Source organism: Rattus rattus, chromosome 5 (genome assembly GCF_011064425.1).
Source record: "Rattus rattus isolate New Zealand chromosome 5, Rrattus_CSIRO_v1, whole genome shotgun sequence".
Lineage (NCBI taxonomy): Eukaryota > Metazoa > Chordata > Mammalia > Rodentia > Muridae > Rattus > Rattus rattus.
In genome coordinates this window covers 110151906-110157858 of record NC_046158.1, presented here as the reverse complement: position 1 = coordinate 110157858, position 5953 = coordinate 110151906, and positions in this window count along the sequence as shown.

Below are 5953 nucleotides of genomic sequence, written 5' to 3'. Positions count from 1 at the left end.
TTAATCATCCATAGTCTTTAGAGCTGCTACTTTATTCAAGGAGAAATCCACAGTGATTTTGTATAGATTATGAGCCTTTTGAATTGAACTGAAAGCATCTGGTTGGAAAGAAAAACTGAACTGAAAAATATTTTCTTCAAAACTATAGATTCTGTCCTTTAGACGGCTCTCGATAAAAGCTACCAAGGGAGATATTTTTAAAAAGTTTCTAGATAGTTGGCAAGAGAAATATTTTTGAACTCTAATTCTTCTGTTCTAGCCCTCGGACCTAAGGGGCCAATTAGCGAGGTCAGTATTTTCAGGGATGCTCTAACAGAAATTGAAAATGACAATTTGGAGAAGAATTAGAATGTGATTTTTATTTGGCATGAAAGCACCAATGTACTCTGTGCCTTGGGTTCTGAGTTTAATTTTAGTTAGTCATGCTTGAGCATGTGATTATCCTCATAGAAAGGATATTAGCTTATCTGAGATGTGCATTCCAGGTCACAGGTCTGAGAAAGGCTTCATTCTACTTTTACAGCTCAGACAATCTTCTGATATAATACCATTAATTGTAGATGAGGCACCAATCATCCTGTCATCCTGGAATCTTGAGTAACTGGACCTTTTGTCAAAGATTGACAAAGAGTCCTTCTGTTTTAATGCGCTTATTCTTTTCTGAGGAAAATTTGCATGTGTAACGCTTTTTTCCAGAAAACAGCACTATAATTACTGGTATATACATTGAATATAATTAAGTAAATAATGTCTACTTTTAGAATGAAGATGGAGTTTCAATCCGGTATCAGAATTGCCTAAAGAGAGAGCTATTTGAACATACTGGCTCAGTAAGTCTTGCAGAAAGAAGGTATCTAGACTGTCAAATAGGGTTTATGCACAGGATTGAATAGCATACATAGTGATGAGTGGCCAGGCTCAAGATTTCAAAATGCATCAGAAGTATCCATCCAGATTTTAAAATGCTGACCCCGAGGTTCCTGGATACTGTAATCTAAACAGTCCTGAAAGAATTGGGAAATGCAGCAAGCAGACCAGGTTGATGCTGTTGTTGCTGACTGTATGTATGAGATAGATGGATTGTAGTTTTAGGAGCAGTACCACATATTTTGAAACAACTGACTTCAGTGTGCAACAAAGATAGAGAACATTGCTGAAGACTGATATGATATCGACGAAAGCCAGGACGAGAGCATTGGCTGAACAGCAAGTGGCCTTTTGATTGTCTCAAAAGTTCAGTACCCACCTCTGTCAACAACTGAGGCCTATTGTCACTTATTCATTAAAAGTTTCACTGTGCTCATTTTTAAAGTGGTATGATAAAGATGAAATTAGTTTATGAGTTTAAAGATGGGCAAAGACTATTCATCATAAATACACTAGTGAATACATATGGCATACATTTTCTTAGTCATTGTGTGTAGTCACCATACCATGTTACATAAAAGTACTAAACATTTACTTTGGCATACAGACTATCCATTTATGATACTTCATTGTGCATACAAGGCACTCTCTTTGTATTCTTTATATTTTGGAAACTGTTTGTAGATGTTGTATAATAGAGAATTTTTCAATAGGTATTATTTATTTGAACAGGTGATATGTTTAGAGGTATAAGTCATTCATCTTTCTAAGGATGTTTCTCCATCTCCAGCACAAATTTTAGAACAAGAAAGTTATAGATTGAAGACATCTTGGAGCAGTAGCACATTTGAGGAACTGGGGGATATAAAAGAATGCTTTAAAGATGGCTCCAAGACATCAAACTTTCTTTAATCTATACCTGCTGCCCTCCCTTTCCTCAGCATGAGGGGCTTTCCACAGTTCCTAGCGCCTGGGCTTCTAGTAGCTAGTAGACTACAGAAATAACATCACATTGTTCAGAACTTGAGACCTCTAGATCCCTCACAATTTTTTTAGTTTTTGCTCTTTTCCTTTCTTAGGAACAAATGGACACCTAAATGTGAGATGGGGGCAGATACCAGAGTCAAGTCTAACAGTGGCTCCAAGTAAGATGTGAATATATGAGAAAATCAATCATGTTAAATCATTAGAGTTGCTCTGCCTACCATGTAGTTTATGAGAGCATGAAGAGAATTAGCTTGGACTAGCCAAACCACCAGAAAAACCCATATAGAATTATAAGAAACAAGTGATTGTTTTAAGTTATTAAGTTTGTTATAGGTGACATAAACCAACTGACAAAAATGGGGAATGAAAAAAAAATTAAAGGCAAATATAATGAGGACTGATGTGGGTAAGAGAAACATTTAAGTTTTAGTGCTTTTTTGTGAGCTAGCCATTGAACAAAAACTAAGTAAAACATTTTACATTACATTATCAAAAGAAGATAAACATCATGGAAAGTTTAGTATTATATTCAAGCTATTTATTTGAAGAATAGAATAGTGTCTTTATTTGTTATTTATAGAGAATATGTGGTCATATCCTCATTGATACCAAGAGAATAGACTCTGATATATTCTGCTTCAGATAAGAGTTAGTGGACATTTGGTAGTAGGTTATAAACAAGGCTATAGTAATGCAAGATCATATTGTTCTTTATTTCATATAAGATTTGCACAAGCTCTCAGTTACTGAATTAATCTGCAAGTTGTTTCAAGCCAGGCAGATAGAGTATGGGGGCATCAGATAGTAATAACTTTACTTTTTAAAGCAATTGCTTTCAAGAAGCATGAGCATACAGCATTTATATTCACAGAGCCATTGTTAAATCCAAAAAAAAATGTGGAGTTTTGAGGTTATCAGTTAGTGGCACTAAGGCCACTTCAGCTGAGATCAAGAATGTTTGATCCATCCTCAGTAGAGATAATAAGAAGCACAAGCATCCCTTCCATAATAAAAACTCAATTCTATAAATGCTTTATTCAACTCAAAAATTTTAAAATTGCGGCCTGTAGAATCCAATTATTCTATACCAAATTATTTAGTGTCCAACAAATTTGGTGCTAACCTACTAATGACAATTAAAACACATATAATATTACAGTTTTGATATTGTCTCTCCATGTGATTCGAATTTGATAATTTGTGTCCTGTAAATGGGAACACAGGGGAGAGCCGAGGAATAAAATTGTTCTTTCAGATTATTAGTAACACTACCATGACATTTGGATGTCTCAACACTAGGAGTCATTGATTACTGAACAGGTAGACGATAGGTTGTCAAGGATATTTGGTTGAGCATCTGATGGAGATAATGAGATCATGGGATGAAAATGATTGAGAATTTAAAGAAAACATCCTTTGTCTTTTAGGATAAAGGTACACTTACTGGGAAAAATTAAACAAGGTAAAAAGAAAAAAGAAAAAGCAAAGCAATAATTACAATATTTAAAGGACTATGAGAGCCCTGGGAAAGAAGGCAACAGGAGCCAAGAAGGCAACAGGATAAAATAAACAGTCATTAGAATGTTAAATGATTTTGAAGATAAGCTACTGAAATTTTAAAAGGCAAAAAAAACCCACGAGAGAAAACTTTTTCAATGGCAATATGAACAAAGTGACTGGACTTTACATTTTAAGAGAGAACATTTTTTTGGTTTGTTTGGAGGTTCCATTCACAGGAAAGTAAGAGAAGCTGAACTGAAGAGCATAATTGATGGGTGGTGGATGGCCTGTTACAGCAATGAAGAATCTATACTCGAGGAAATGGAGCACCCGAGCTGGAGGCAACAGAGCCACCCAATAGAATACAGGGTGCTCAAATAGCACATGACATGAGCCCTGGGTAAGATGATGGCCATTACGTCAAGAAGCCAGACATATTATTCAATGAAGTTGTTAGAACATCCAACAGAAAGTGAAGTAAGGCAAAAATCACAAAGAGAAAAAAATCTCATGGGATGTGTAAGCTCAGGATGGGTCCAGCCTGAGTTTTCATTCTAGATGAGCTCTCTATTGGGTAAATTCCATCATTGTCTCTTCCACCAATCAACTCGTTGATGAAAGTTGCTCAGTGGTAATTTACCCAAGAGGTTTATGGTTCAGCGTGGTTATGGCAAAGAGGCACAAAATGCTAAGAATGGGCGTTAAAGATGCTTAAAAAATAAAAGACCCTGAGGCCTCCAGAGAAGGTATTAACATAATATATCGTTAGTTGACAGAAGAGAAGGGCACAGAACACACATTAAATCCTGTTTGGTATTGCTATGGAAGTACCTATGGTGTTTAAATGAAGATGGTAGATATCATATTGAAAGTTCAGGGTTGGAATAAACCAAAAGAGTTTGTTTGGCTCAGTGTCACCTCAAGATCTCTTAATGGATCTAGGTAATACATATCAGATGCAGAAATACTTTCTCAAGTGATTTTTTCAGATTGGATTGTTACTGGAAAAATGTTCAGTTTTGAGATTGTAGAACTTATTTTATGAGTCGATAGAATGGCTAAATTGGTGAGAGTTCTAAATGTGTTGGAGTGTCACATCTGCTGTTTCCTACTTTTAACACCCCATTTTATGCAGGTACTTTGGTGTTTTGTCAGGCAGTTGGTGTAATGTCTGGTATGGGCCCAAAAGATGCTGCCTCCAATCTCTCCTGAACTAGAATTTTGTAGACTCCCTTTATGAGCCATGCTCCTGTGGAATAACAGTCATATTACTGGGGGCCCCTTTCTGGTTTTTTCATTAGTGATGTACACAGATTTTCTGGTAAAATGAGCTGCAGTGATTTGTGTCTAGGTTTTGATCCTCATGAGGTTAGAAATGTTAAAAGAAGGAAATCAAATCGCAAACTGAAGCTCTGTGGCATGGACAAGGAAGTTCGCATAGAAATTACTCAGAATGAGAAAAGAGAGGTGGAAAGCATAAGATACACACACTTGAAGTCACTGAGGTTAACTGAGGGTAACAGCCAGATAGAAGACAATAGGAGTTCGAAAAGCTACTAATCTTTATCAATGATTTGAAGATGACAATTGAAAATAATGTGAGACATAAAGCTAGACGCTAGTCTCAATTTATAAGAGAGTATGCTAGTTATCACTTAGTCATGTTTATACCTCCATAGCTGAAACTGACTGTCTTAGTACTAACGTCTATTATTGATAGACAAACTGCCAAAAACCAAACCAAGATGAAGTGTGTTTTACACATGTGCCTGCACATGGATAATGTTTAGTATTGGGTTGATAATATGTTATGTCGCAAGGTCTAATGTTCACAATTATTAGAATTAATTTGAGAATAATTATTTTACATATCAAGACGATGATGTCTTCATATGGGATTTGATTTGAGTCAAGGAAAAAGAAGACTTAGATTTATCTTCTGCAATTATTTTTACGACCTCTGGAAGGCTGGAGTTTTGCTCAGAAGTCAAGAGGAGAGTTACCTAATTAGAAGAAATATTTCAAGATAAGAGAGGGTTTGCTAATAGTTTAGGGTTCTGGGAGACACAATTCTTAGCATCAATCTCTAGCTCTGCAGCTAGCAGCTGTAGTTTGGGAAAGCTTTTTGGCTTGGTTTTGTCTTCATGTTCCTGGTCTTAATACTGACCTGGCTTGCTTAACCAGTTATGACCTCGCAAACCTTTCTCCTTCATTCCTTCATTCCTTCCTTCCTTCCTTCCTTCCTTCCTTCCTTCCTCCTTCCTTCCTCCTTCTTCTTTGGTCGTACTTAAAAAGATTGAGAAAGATTGGAATGTGCTGATAAATACAGCTTATAAGAAGTCTTTTCAAAGGGCTTCCATCCTGTTCTCCTTAACAACTGAGATAACTGATGTTTAAATTATTGCCACCATTCACAAAAATCAAAACAAAATAAAAACAAAACAAAACAAACAAAAAAAACAAGAGGCAGAGCTAGATCTGAAACATATATTCGACTAATAGAGTCGTTTCGATGCAATAAAACTAAATTTCTCCCACAAATTCAGTTCAATGGTGTAATGTATATTCTCAGCAATGTAACCGAACGAAGTACATTTGA